We start from the raw sequence: 14,829 nt of genomic DNA, 5'->3' as shown, positions 1-14,829 counted from the left end.
GGATATTTTTTATGTAATACCTTGGCATTTGTATATATAGTTTACAAGTTTTAATTTCACTTGCTAAATAAAAGCAAAAAAAAAAAGAAATTCAAAAGAACTTTGTAAATCTGAATGCGATTGATCCAGATTAAGTGGATTATTTCACTTTGGGGGAGGTTGTGTTTATACTGAAAAGCAGCAGAAACAAACTCCTAAACACCAATTTGTAGGTGTTAAAAAGGGCATTTATTCAGCATGCTGGATGTTTGGAGGATAGCTCCTCTAATCAAACGTGCCAAATGACAGACAGGGCTTTTTATTACACATACTGTTTACATATTCATTAGTTATTCTTGCTTACTTAATACATATTCATTAGTTTGCTTTACATAGTCACACCCCTTTTGGAAGTCCTTCTTTGGTCCTTCCAGGTCGTCTTTGTTGTCTTGACCTCAGTTCTTAAGCAGGCACAGCATCACTGTGTTTCACCACAAAAACCATAAAGTTTATCTTGTTTGGGTACACAGACCTTAGTTTACATCTTGTTTGAGTTACATCCCTTATCTTATTCTCTAGGACTTCTCTAAGATTATACTGTTCTTTATTTGGGCATTCCAGGATACTGGGAGTAAAGTTTCTATTTCTCCTATCAGTGTCTTGAACATTTTATTTTTCTCATTTTTTTGAACCATATGAAGTAATTCCTGTCATAATAAGGAGCTACGCTTATGATATAATGGGAAAGGGGAAGGAGCTAAGATGTGACCTACTTAGCAGAGCTATAATCAATCCTTAGAAAACACCCAAAACCTGCTTTTGTCTAGGGCAAGGAGTATGCCAGTTTTCCCAGTAAATAAACATACGTGTAGAATTGGCACTTCCTTGGGAAAGGCTGAACATAAATTAAATGGAGAAATCAGCAAAAAGGGTCAAACAAAAATGCAAATTAAGAAAAAACATGGGTGCAGGATTTTTTTTTTCTATGCACTTCTACATTGTGTATATGGTTTTTGTTTTTAAAATATTTTAGCAGGGGAAAAGCTGCACAAGTCTATATACTAGAGAATAATGTTTTGGTTTTTCTTTTTAATGATCTGCATCTTTTAAGACACTAACCTAGTCTTACAAATAAGCACCATTTTAGCTTTAGTAGGGTTTTCTTTAGGGTTTCCTTAAAACCAATCATTTATGATTTGAGATGAGCCTTAGGGATTCCTACTGTAAAGGAAGCTGTGGGTTTGGGTTTTATGTCTTATGCCTCTGTCCCTACCCCTCTTTCCCCTACTGACTTAGGGCCAAAGCTGACTTAGCTGCTTGTCTCTTGAGGAGGACTGCTGGGGTTTTCTGCTAGGAGAGGGATGTAGGGGAATACTGATAGCACAATAGTCCTTACACTTGTACTTCAAAATAGTTCAGTAATACTGGTTGTAGAAACCGAAATAATTTTTAAAAGGCTGACTGCTATGTACAGAAACTGCTGGATTTGAAATGTAGCCCTTAAGGTATGGGTTCTGTAGCAGCATTCACTGTTGGGTGCATGTTTCTGTACATTATGTCTGAAATTAAAATATCTAGAAATTATTTTTTTAACTGCTTGGTGCATGAGTTACCAACCATTACACATTTGCCATTTTTGGCTGTGCGCATTTTAAGTAGGTTTATATGACCTCATTAAGTCAAAACCAATTTTATATTGTACAAGCAATATTTTAAGCAATTTATTTTAAGGGAATATTACTATAAAGCTGTGACCTGGTTCGTGAAACTTGCTGGCAGGCACTGCTAGCACAACAGCCTACCCCAGCCACCTCCCCCATACCTGCCCAGTGGCAGACAATGTGGTTTTTCCTGCACCGTGCTGGAAGGGCGGAGCAATGTGGCATCACCAAGGGGCTGGTGATTGTGAGTTGTGTGAGGGGTTGTCGCTTTCCTGAGCCAGTAAAGGAGAAGTAGTTTTGGTCATACCACTTCTTGCTGGCTCTGACTGAAGGCCCGGCTGCAGAAGCGAAGATTGTGCTGCAGTTGGGCGATGTGAGGCAGTTAGGGGACTGGGTGGTGGGGGAGGTGTCCCTGCAAGGTGGGGAGAAGAAATGAAGGAAAAGGCAACCTTGAAAACATCTTCTAATGAAAATGCTGCCTTTAAAATGTTTTCTACCCTCAGATGAGGCCGAGCATGGTGCCATTCATGTTATGCACACACGAGTCTGCCAAGTTCATAAAAGACAGCAGCTAGATGTCTTTGTGGACAGCCTGAAACAAAGACAAAATAAAATAAAGCTTAACCATGTTAGCATAACTTTTTGAAATTTAGCATGAGTGTGACTTTGCAAAATATAACCGCCTCGCAAGTAGGGGATCTGCCTAATTGTGAGTAGTTAAGATAAAGGGGAGGTAACAGCCAGAAAAAAGTGCTTCAGCATGTAACAGTAGTAATCAATAATCTTTCAAGGGAAACAGGACATGGGTGGTGGTATAGTTGCTTGAAATAAGGCTTTATGTAACAACTGTATAGTAATACGTATAGGGAATAGGTAACCAAATGTATAATAAGACAGCTACAAACTGGACTTTGTACTGATTCTAAAAGAATGTATATGATAGATAATATTTGAAACTTGCTTTCTCCAGTGTATAGAAAACTCTTGAGTTTTGTCACTAGTTGGACACGCATGTGGTGGTTCAACCCCTGCGTGGCCCCGGCCGTAATAAAGGTGTGCTTTTCTATTCAGTACATACTGTGTAGAGATTCCTTTGAATCAATCTTATTTATGACTCTGATTCTTTATATTAAAAAGACTTTTAGAAATGTATGTAGTCACTTGTTCATGGCTTCCATTATTTCACCTAAAATAAATTTTTGTCGTTGTTGGGACGGACTACGACATATAATATTCAGCAAGAAAGTTTATTGGAAAAAGAAAATGAAGAAGCAGCAGCAGCCACGAGCTGCACTTTACAACCTCTTAAATACAGCTCTTTTGGTACACGTATAACACACAGATAAGTCAGCTTACATACACAAACTACAATTCTCACAGCTAATAGGTAGATTTTAGCTGGGCTTTCTCTGGACTTTCTCAGTCCTACTTTCTCACAACATTTCTGTGCACCTGTCCCTGTTTTCCTTTGATGTTTATATTTTTCTCAGTCACTCTGTACAAAACAAGTCCTTGTTCTCATGAGACAGTGTTCCCTGTTCCCACAGGACAGCTCTTCTCCTGCTGCTCCTCTGCTCTCTCAGGATGCATCAGTACATTGTCAGGACCAGGGCCTCCATTCTCAGCCACTCTCTCTCATTGCATCTCAGGGGCTCGGTCCCCCACAAATTTTGTATTTTCATGATAAATGAGAAAACCATGCTTAAACCAAGAATCCTTTGAGTTGATTTAGTAGTACTAAAGCAGCTCCACTAAATCTGAAAACAGTATTCTAGTGTTAAGGAAACTTAACTGCAAGGACCAAAACCCCTTCACAGCGTGCAGCTCCAGTGAGCTGACAGGTGCTCCATTTTGTGATAAACTGAGAAAATGATTCGGGCTAATTAAAAGAAAAACAGTGTAAGGTCAATATGACCTGGAGAAAGAAAAGAAAAACAAATCGTAAAACTTAATTGGGCCCCTATAAAGACATACAACAAGTTACCTCCCTTTTACTTTGTGTAAGATTTATAGTGAAAGAATTTTGTTTAGTTAGTTGGATAATAGCACCTTTCTTAAAAATTTATAACTTTGTATAGATAACAAGCAAACATCTGCTGAATGTCTGACTTGACAATATATTATGGATGATTATAGATAATATTCTTGTTTAAGAAAAACATCTGTTGAATGTCTGACTTAACAATGTGTAATGTTTTTGCTTATGTATAATGAATATTCATGAATTAGCTGGAAATAAATGTAGAACAACTGTCTTCTTTGGGTGTGACAGGCGTTGGGAGTTGTTGAAACCCCTGCCTGATCACCCAGAGCTGAATTTGCTTTTATCATATAATAAATTCTAATTGGAAAACACTCGACTCTGGGTTTCTATATATCACAGTTTGACTCCCTACATACCCCACACTCACAGAGTCAGACCAGATTTCCTTATTGGTTCCACCCCAGGTTTCCCTTATCAGAGTCTCAGACCTCTTGTTCCTTTAAGTGATTTAATCATGGTCCAGCAACACAGTAACAGCCCGACCTGGGTGCCTCTGGGGAAGGACCCTGAACAAAGCAATCCCCGGGGTTTTATACCCTTAAGAGTCTGTGCACACGTTCCTCATGCGTTCTTCATGTCCCTCACACATGCCTTTTGGTCCAATGGTGATATTGGGTCTGGGGCCACCCGGAACCGCAAGTCTGCTTGCCCGTTGTTAGGAAAAAGGTCAGTGCTAATTCCCAGCTCTTTGCCTGGGGCTCCAGCCATTTCCTGCCATTCAGAGTACAAGCTGCAACTTCCACTGCAGCTGCACACCGAACTACCTGCACTAGTGCTTATGAGAAATAAAAATACGGTTTTTATTACAAACAAATTTTAGAAAACTTATAGGCATATCGTGAAGTTGTAAGGTATCCAGTCCCCACTTGGGCCTGGTACCAGGGCTCCTTGCGGCCAGGATAAGGGAATTTCTAGGCAAATATAAAGCTTCCAAAAATTAAAACCTTTTGGGCCATTTGGCCAATTTTGAACACAGGGGTTTTTTCTCTCCATGGGCTAAGAACAAAGGAGGATCCATCATTTTTGACAGGGGATGCCTTGCAGCCAATCGGAAGGAGGGGAAAGCCCCTTTTCAGAGAAAAGAAACCTTTTTAGGCAAAAATGAATATATTAAACTGACCTGAAAGGGTGAGATTTTGTAGTACTATAAAATGCATGAAATTTAAATGCAAGAAGTCTTTTTCTCCCCAGGAGCTCAGTGTGAGATGAGACCCAGCACACACTGTGAATAAAAATTTCCTTGTCACTACAGTTTTTTTTGTTTCACAGATAATTGAATCTTTCTAAAATAAATAACAAGAAATTTCTCACAGTACTCACTGTTGTAATTTCATAAGAAAAAAATATGTAGGTTTAGATGGAAGTTTTAGTTAAAATTCTTTATATTTGTGTGTAAACTAAGAGGAAGTGTATATGAAGATACTTTTTGTAAATGCACAATGATCAGGAGCTATTATTGGGAGGAATGGGTTAAAAAGCCGAAAACTGTCGAGAAGGATTTTAAATCGCTCAAGCAACCTTGCAGCTGGAAATAATTCTTGATAAGCCTGTGTGAACAGGAGGCCAATGATCCTCTAGCATGGATCCAGTTTAACGGTGCCTCTCTGCTTGTGTACCTCTGCCTGGGTGTTGCTTCAGGGATCCCCCTGTTAGCGAGGTAATGAAAATAAATTTACTCTTTGTGTTTTAGCCATGGGTTTGTGGTTGTCCCAGCTGCCTGCCTGTACTGATTTACGCAGCTATGGTAAAGCATAGGTCTATTTTCATGGCTGGGTTTCGCAAACGAAGGTTTGGGAAGGGCTCTACCCACGTTTGTCACAAGCGCGCTGGTGGCTAAAAAGGCCAATATGAGACAGGCATATCCGATTGCAAAAGGCACAGCAGAAAGACTCCTTAGGTGGTAAATTCTGCAAGGCACGATTCTTTCTGCGTTGCCTTTTCTCCTCAAGGGTGATCCTGCGTGCTTTCTCAAAGGCATCAGCAGCGTTATAGATAGTGTGTCTCTAGACCTCCCGGTTGGAGGCCAGAGTAGACCAGTTATGATGATCAATATGGCCAAGGCTGAGATGTTGTTTCAGGGAGTCCTTGTATCTCCTCTTTGGGGCTCCTCTCATGCGGTAGCATAGGTCTATACTAATGACTATATTTGCCTGGTTTGCTGTGTAAGCACCATATTGAAATATGAGGATTAAGCAGATGAGAAAAAATTAAATGCAATCATGGTACCTTTCTTCCTTTTTATATGTTGAAAATGGTTATCTATAGATGGGAACCCTATGTACAAACTCAAATTTAGTTTTAAGCAACAATTTGAGTGTGATCATGACAATACTTAGTTGTTCTTAAGATTGAATAGACTTTAAAATCTTAATTGTAGTATGAATGCTCTCATCTATAGTATGTCACTCCATTAGATCTTTAGATATGGTATGATAGCCTAAACATCTTAGTTTTCTGAAGGAATACCTATTACCAGAGCATTCATAGAATCACAGAATAATAGAATATACTGAGTTGGAATGCACCCACAAGGATCATCGAGTCCAGCTCCTGGTCCTGCACACAGAAGTCACACCATGTGCCTGAGAGAGCATTGTCCAAACACTTCATGAACTCTGCCAAGCTTGGTGCTGTGACCACTTCTCTGGGGAGCCTGTTTCAGTGCCCAAACACCCTTCGTGTGAAAAACCTTTTTCTGATATCCAACCTAAACCTCCCCTGAATCAGCTTCATGCCGTTTCCTGGAGTCCTGTCACTGGTCCTAAAAGTGAAGACATCATTGCTTGACCCTCCACTTGTATTATGCCACCATGATGCTTGAGCAAGTTAGACATGTATTTGACAGGAAAGTCCCTATGTCTTTGATTGAAGAGAGCAATTGTATGCTGACTTAAAATGGAACAGTTCTGTTGGAACGGTTTGGAGGCCTGTGTTAAAATGAGAAAGAAAAGTGCTTAGAAACGACCATATTTAGTAGTGGAAAAAATTCTTTCTTACATAGATGAAGCAGTATTTCTTTAAAGTTAGTTCTAACACTGAGGTTTTTATGATATGAACTTACTCCTTACTGATTGTGGCTTTAAAGGATAGCTGTTGTCTATGAAAATTCTTCTGAAAGGATAGTGTGTCGCCAGAACAGAGAGATTTCTCTGAACAATTTTTCCTGCACTCTGTAGGCCTTACGTGCCATGGAAGTGACAAGCGTGTATTGTTTATACTTATAGACTGTGTGAAAATATGTGATGTTTATACTTGTTAGCTGTGTGTCTAATTATAAGGTTTGAGAACATAATATGTTTATAGAAAGAAAACCTTGAGAAACTGAAGATAATGAAACACCTGCAAATTTAGTAAAACCCTAAAAGCAGATTAATTAGAAAGAGGTTTCTATGCCAAGGATGATTTCAGATCGCGTGGACAGAACATCAGGTCCAATGAACTGGAGACATGAGACACATGCACAGACTGAGTTATCCAATCACCTTGTTGTAAGCATGTGCCCCAAACAAACTAAACTGTATAAAAGTTAACTGATTTAAATAATAAATTTGACATATTGCTGACCATAATGGCCTGTGAGCATTATGTTCTTGCCTCCCCATCAATAACTGGTGCCTGAAACAGGACTTCGTCGAGTTCTGAGGGACGTAAAGCGAATAGAAGGACGTGGGAGAAGCAGCCGTTTACAGGTAGTGCGTCCCCCGGCGCTACAAGAAAAAAATCTGTATGCAGTCCAAAAGAAATCTTGCCCTGATCAGGTGAGTCGGTTGAAGAAAGGAGAATCGGGGTCTGCTCTTTCAAAAGAAGAGGCAGTGCAAACGCTCCTTTATTTAATTCTCTCTGAGAGAAATTCTAATTATGACGAAAAAACCCTTAAAGGGTTACTAATCCCCACAGTTAAAGCTGCCTTTGAGGTATCCATTTGGGACGCTATAAAGGAACAGTTAGGGGAAAAAATCACAAAAAGATTTGACGAAGCAGCTCGCTATTTTACATTGTGGCAGCTGCTGACTGAAACAGAGCAATTTCTAAGGACTGAGGGGCAAGTTACAGCTTTAGCCTATGCTGCGTTAGCAAGCAGCAAAACTGAAAGCAAAGAGAACGAGTCATCTTGTCAGCTTTTATTCATTGTGTCAACGATCATGCTGCCGGCGAGTTTCAAAGTGCAGGACGTTAGGGAGGCCACTGCCAGCTGCGCCTTCCCTCGTGGTGAGCTCTCCACCACCCCGCCCGCCGCAGCTTTTCCCGCCGCTGCTTCTAAAGCTGCTGCCGCGCCACCGCCTAAAGCCGTGCTCGGCGCCGTCCTGCTACTGCGTGGAGCCGTTCCCCCCGCTGCTCCCCCGCCCGCGCCGAGCCCCAGCCGAGAGTCCCGAACTGACAGAGCCCCTCCGGCGCCGCCTTGGCCAAGAGCCACTTGCCCATCCGCGAACGCGGCCGCTGCTGCCGCGGGCCCCGCGCCACGCCCTGCCGGTCCTGCCGCCACTGCCGCTGCGTCGCCCGTGCCCGCTGCCTGCCGTGGCCCAGCCTCCGCCGTGGTCCGCGCTGACCGACCACCGTCGCACCCTGATCGACATCATCACCGTGCGACACCGACCCCGAGCCACCGAAAGCCACCATTCCCCCCCCCCCGCCGAACCCAACAAGAGACACTCTCCGTAAGAAGAAACGGGGGGGTGGAAGAAACCACGAACCAACCCACTCCCGTGCCGCCCTGTCTACCGCTGCTGCCGTCTGCCCCCCCCGTTCCCGAGTTCGACATCGACCTACGAGAACAGATAGAGAGACTCAAAGAACCGAGTGCAACTGCAAGAAAAGTTTTGCAGACATCTGTGACAGAACAGAAGTTAAATCGACAAGAGCTCTCTGCACCTCCTCTGCCATTGCCAGCTCCCTATATCCCCATACAGGAACAGGTTTCCCCAAGCTTTTTTTTTTTCTCCTGTCGCTTCCACCACCTCCTCAAACTCTATTTCAGGGTGGGGGGAGGGGGGTGAAACCGTGCTGGAGAGATCTGTAAATCTGCTGTTTGAAAGATCAGGGGCTGGCGAAAGTGAAAAGTCTGGAGCAGAGATAGAAAGAGATTCTGTGAGATGCTATAATAAAAAGTTTAGTTGTTAACTCCTAACACATTCCCAGTTATAACAGATGCGGGAGACAATAGAAGTTATTAAGCATTAAATTAGAAGATGCTAAAAGAAGCTAAATCTATAATTATTCAGTATGGGTTGAGATCAGGTTATACTACATTTGTGTTACAGCATTTTAAGAATAAGTATTATCTTCAATAATAAGGACCTTTCTTTTTTTTTCTCTTAGCTCTTTAAACTTTATCTGAGATTTCTAGTAGCAAGAATGTTTGTATAAACTGGAAACACTGAAATCTGTAAGAGTCTGTACTGTTCCTTGCACTGCAGTATTTTAGATTTTTTTTAGTTTGTAATGATCTTTAACTATTTGAGAAAACTTTGAAGTTCTTGGACCCCTAGAAGAAATATTAGAGCTTAGTTTTTATGCTCCTTGTCAATTTGCTAGTTTAATATCAAAGACCTGACCTAATTTTTATTTCTTCTCTTTTTGCTGCATGTATAATTTAGCTTTCTTAGGACCTTGTTATGGCTTAGATGAGACTTAAGTTACAGCACTATTGATTGAGAGAGTTTAAACATAAAAAATGTTCCCTGAATGCTTACCTTGTTTGTATGCTCATTTGAGCTAAGAAAACTGAAAAAGGATTTTTTGAATTTAGGCAGATGAAACATTCTATAAGAAAAGCAAATGCTGTTGCAGCCCAGAGCAAATGTTGCCGAGTATGACATGCAAAATATGTCCTTTTTCAATGAGAAGGAGTAGAAGTTATAGACCCACTCTTTTATAACATTATCTTTGTGCTGACTTTTCACAGTAACATACTAAGCAGCACAAAACTCTCACTAATCGCCTATTAACTCGGTCATGTGTATCACATCTTACAGTTAGCAGAATTGATTATGCATTTAAAACAAACTTTATCTAGAAATAGAAACTCTTACTGAACTTTCTTCATCGGCTTCTATTTTCTTTATTTAACCTAATTGAAAGCTGCTTTAAAATGCATTGATGACATCACCATTTGGCCCAGTGACTTTTGCTTTGCTTTGCATGTATCATCCATCAACATTTCAGAATATGGGCTGAAAAGAGTATTTAGGACTCTCTTGTCTAACTCAAAACACTCTGGGGAGAGAAAAGTTACTTCTCTGACTGCTGCTTCTTTTTGCTAAGACAGATTTGCACCTGTCTTCTCTAGCCTTTCTTTGCAGGCCAAGCCTTTGTAAGAAATCCAACTTTTTTGTGATGAATGCAATCAAAATCATTTTAAAAGTGTTCTGCAGTTTTCCTTAAACATTCTTAAAGCAAACAATGGTTTTTTTTCCCCCTTTTATCTATTCCTACTATTTGTACACCTCTAGGATGAATTATTAGCAAGTATTGGCTTTGCAATCTATCATGGATAAATATAATTTGCAATGTGATAGAAAAATGTATTTTATCACAAAATACCCTATAGATTAAATAGAGAAAAAACTATTTATTTTTAAATGTCAGTCAAAACAAACTCTTAAGCAGGTACCAAAATATTGTAATTCTGCACAGCTAGATGAGACCAGATTACCAGTTTCGTTTTAATCCTTAATTTAGTAATGCCTCTTTTTTTTTGCTCACAGCATATAATCCAATCTCCATAGAGTACTTTCTCTGTAAGTTAAATGATAATGGATTGTGTCTCATACCACAGGGAATCATCCTTAACCAAACAAAATACATGTAAGAGAGAGAATTCTACAGAGTTTCTCATGCATATTGCAGACAAGATAAATATAGCAAACAAAAATAGAATGATAGTGTACATACCTATGAATTGTGTCAAATAGGCAACAGTAGAATATTTGTTATGGTAATTTAAAACAGATAATTCAAGTAAAATGATAGAGCAAACATTTGTGATGTTTGTTTATATGAGGAAAAAATCCAAAATCTTACTAGTTATAGAAGATGAAGCCAGAAGAGTTGCTTAGGTTGTATCACATTTTGGAATGAGACATTGAAATTTTAGAGTTGCTGAGAGTAATTAAGTCTGTGGAAAAGACTTTCTTTTTTACAGTGCAATCAGATATGATTTTTATCAGTTCTTCAATCCTGTAGTTTCATTCTTTCAATGAATAGTTCCTCAGCTTTAACAAAACCTATTGTTTTATTGTTCAGAAATTCTGGAGTTTTATTATACATCCCAAAGCAAATATTGATGCATTACTTTTCTTTTGCAAATCGCATTTATTAATCGCATTATAGACCTAAGTGATCTATAAGAATTCTTTTCTTTTTACCCATGTATCTTATTTTGTACTTATTAACTATCTGTACTTTTCAACTGAAACAACTTTTGTAACACAGCTCTGAGTTGTAATCAGAAAAGCAATAGAAGCAGCACATGATGATAAGAGAGCTCCATCTTTTACTACAGTATGACAGGAACTAACAGAACCATTTGGGAAATTTATCAGTTGCATCATGTAATTAATACCCATCCTGACCCAGATGAGAATATGAAAGTAGAATTTTTGAACATGTTAACCTATAATTTTATCAGAATTGTTAATAGTATGTAGATAGTATGTAGCATACTCTATTATGAAATAGAACTGTTATAGATTTTTTGTTACTAGCACAAAGGTATTAAGTAAAGAGATTGATAATTCAAGAATTCTTAACACACTTTTGCAAAGCGAAAAGGGGGACAGTCCTCCTCTATTGACCTGCAAAAGTGTTTCATGTCTTTAAGTTTTTTGCACACAGGTGTTCTCTGGTTATCTGCATGATGGATGAAGCCTTGGTAAGAAGCTGGTTCTTCAGAACAAGGTTGATGTTGTTCCTGCAGGTGACTGTGACACCAGAAGTTGTTGTAGCTAACAGTCTCTTCAATATTATTAAAGCACAATTTTTTAGTATTATGAGCACAATTTTTTAATACTTTTAAAGCACATAATTTTAGAAGTTAGGAAGTATATAAGTTATAGAGGGTAAGAATTTAAGTATAATGTATTGTATGACCTTTGGATTACTCACTAGGTATTGGTAAAAGAAAGTTTATCTATCTGGTTAATTTTATCTGTTTGGTTGAGAAACTTTGACATTATAAGGTACTAGAGAATAATTATGGTTTCTTAGTTCATAAAGCACAGTGACATGGAATTCAAAAGTATGTCTGTGTGAAAGTTTGATGGTGGCCACCGTGTGAAAGTGAATGAATGAAAGTGTATGCATGTATGTGTGTGAATATATGCACAAATACATAAACAACTTTGACACAAACACCTTTAAAAACAGAAGACACATAACTCTAAGTTGAATTGGAGTTCCATTTGCAGAAGTGTTTTTAGATTGAATAAAAGCTTTCAAGAATAAACCCTATCTTTAGAAACACCTTTAAGCACAGAGTTAAGAGCACAAACTTTGAGATCAATAGGTTGTTAAGTTAGTTAATGGTAGTGGTATTATTATATGTAATTGTGTTTGTTAATATGTTATAGGTATGATGAAGAATGTTGCAGGAATGCAGTAAAAATTGTTCAAAGCAGAACTGGGGAATTGTCACCGGAACAGAGAGATTTCTCTGAACAGTTTTTCCTGCACTCTGTAGGCCTTACTTGCCATGGAGGTGTCAAGCTGTATTGTTTATACTTATAGACTGTGTGAAAATATGTGATGTTTATACTTGTTAGCTGTGTGTCTAATTATAAGGTTTGAGAACATAATATGTTTATAGAAATAAAACCTTGAGAAACTGAAGATAATGAAACACCTGCAAATTTAGTAAAACCCTAAAAGCAGATTAATTAGAAAGAGGTTTCTATGCCAAGGATGATTTCAGATCGCGTGGACAGAACATCAGGTCCAATGAACTGGAGACATGAGACGCGTGCACAGACTGAGCTATCCAATCACCTTATTGTAAGCATGTGCCCCAAACAAACTAAACTGTATAAAAGTTAACTGATTTAAATAATAAATTTGACATATTACCAACCATAATGACCTGTTATGTTCTTGCCTCCCCATCAATAATAGTGTCTGAGTTTAACAAGATTACAACTTTGAAATTAAGAGGCTTCAAGTGAAAGTGTGGAAAAGGAAGAGAACAGCTCTTTATTAACAAACTCAAATAAACAACAAATGATGCAACCAAAACTTTCAAAAGAAACAAAACAAAGTTCTAATTCCCCATGAAATAAAGACAAGACAAAATAAAATAAAAATTTAGCTATGTTAGTAAATTTAACTATGATAGCGTGACTGCAAAATTGTAACTGCTTGAAAGAAGGTTGCTGCACAAACTGTGGACAATTAAGATAAAGCTGGCTTACAGAAAGCGGGAAAGACTTTTAGCATGTAGCATTGCAAGGGAGACAGAAGGAGGGATGGGGGGGAACCTAAGCTGTTTGAAATGATAAAACTTTATGTAACTACTCTATAATAGTAAGAATAGAAGTTAGGTAACCAAATGTCTATTTAGATAAGGCAGACTTCATAAAGAGTGTGTATGATAGATAATTTTGAAGCTCACTTCTTCCAAATGTATAAAAAACTGTTGTATTTCTTTTTTCGGTGGAATGCACGGAGGGGGCAAAACCCCCTGCATCTCCTCGGTCGTAATAAAAGTGTGCTTTACATATTGTTTAAGGATTCCTTTGAATCAATTTGGTGAGCCAGGCACGAGGACTCCGCTCGTCTGTGAAGACCCCCCAGAACCAGGGACCCTCTGTGCACCCTGGGATGGTACTCCAGTGAGGCTCCCCAGGCTCTGCTGGATCATCACAGGAGTGGATGAAGATCCTGTGCAAAGGTATACAAATTCTAAAGCACTCTTTTATTTTTCCCTAGGGTTTTGGGAAGGAAACCATAAGTCATATGCTGTTTTTCTAGGGCTCTGGCTTGCTAGCAGCTAACAAGAGCAGTATCCTTCTAATTGAGGGTTAGAGTCCCTCTAGAAGGTTGCATAGGCTTTGATTGTGAGTTAGAGTCTCACCAAAGCTATACCAAATTCCTCGGGCTAAGAGGATTTGGAAGAAAGGGACAGATGTTTTTGAGTTTACCTTTGTGGCTGGATTTTGGACTTGGACTCGGAATTGCGATCATTATAAGTCTGGTAATATATTTTCTCTGGGTTTGTTTTAAACCATCTGTGGGGATCCCTTGTGTGTGCTGATTATATTGTTTGCTTTTGTTTGTGAGTATTGTCTTTAATGTCATAAAAATACTGTTGTGTGTTAAGTAAGCAAATATCGGGAATTATGTTTGTTTTATGTTTGTTACTGTTATTAATTAATATTTCCTGATCTATGGAATTTAATACACCTAGTCCTGATCCAAACCATCCTGTTAGATCTTTTCACGTTCTTTCATGGTGGGATCTAGTTCTCAACCAAGCACTCCATCCTTTAAGACTTTGGAGAATGAAGGGCTGACAGTCCTCTTTTATAGAGGATATGTTTGTTTGGATTTTTACTTGGACCTTTTTTAGCGAATATGTAGGTCATCCTGGTCAGCTCGGACTGCTGGCTTCGACTTGCCTGACTGTCCCGCTCCGTGGATGTGCTGTGTTTCATTGGAGAGTTTGCATGCCCGCGGGAGAGAAGGGAGGAGTTTTGAGATGCTGTCACCTGGGACAGCAGTGAGTCCCATGGGAGTGGACTACTTCCCTTCCCTTTTTCCTCCCACTGAGGGAAGGGTCCCCCATTTCCTTCTCGGCTTCTCCCGCAGTCCAGGACAACCCCCCCTGGACCCCTCTCCCCGCGTGGTGACCGCCGGAGCCCAACAGCACCCCCTGCCAACCACGACAGAGAACTGCAGGTCCTGCACCTTCAGTGACCCAACAGCGCCCCTTGCAGGCCACGATTAGGACTGCGCTAAAGGACAGAGAAGTATTCATTCAGACCTTTTTTTTCCTAGGACTACTGTCTAGTTTTTTTTGTGTTCTGTTACTGTTTTTGCCAACATACATATATCTTTTAATAAAGGGTTGTTATTTCTTCTGTTTTTTTCCACACTTCCTCGATTAAAGTTCCTTAATTTTGAATTTACAATTGCTGAGAGAGAGGAGTTCGGTCT

The sequence above is a fragment of the Chiroxiphia lanceolata genome, chromosome W, assembly GCF_009829145.1.
Source record: "Chiroxiphia lanceolata isolate bChiLan1 chromosome W, bChiLan1.pri, whole genome shotgun sequence".
NCBI lineage: Eukaryota > Metazoa > Chordata > Aves > Passeriformes > Pipridae > Chiroxiphia > Chiroxiphia lanceolata.
This window is presented reverse-complemented; position numbering follows the sequence as displayed.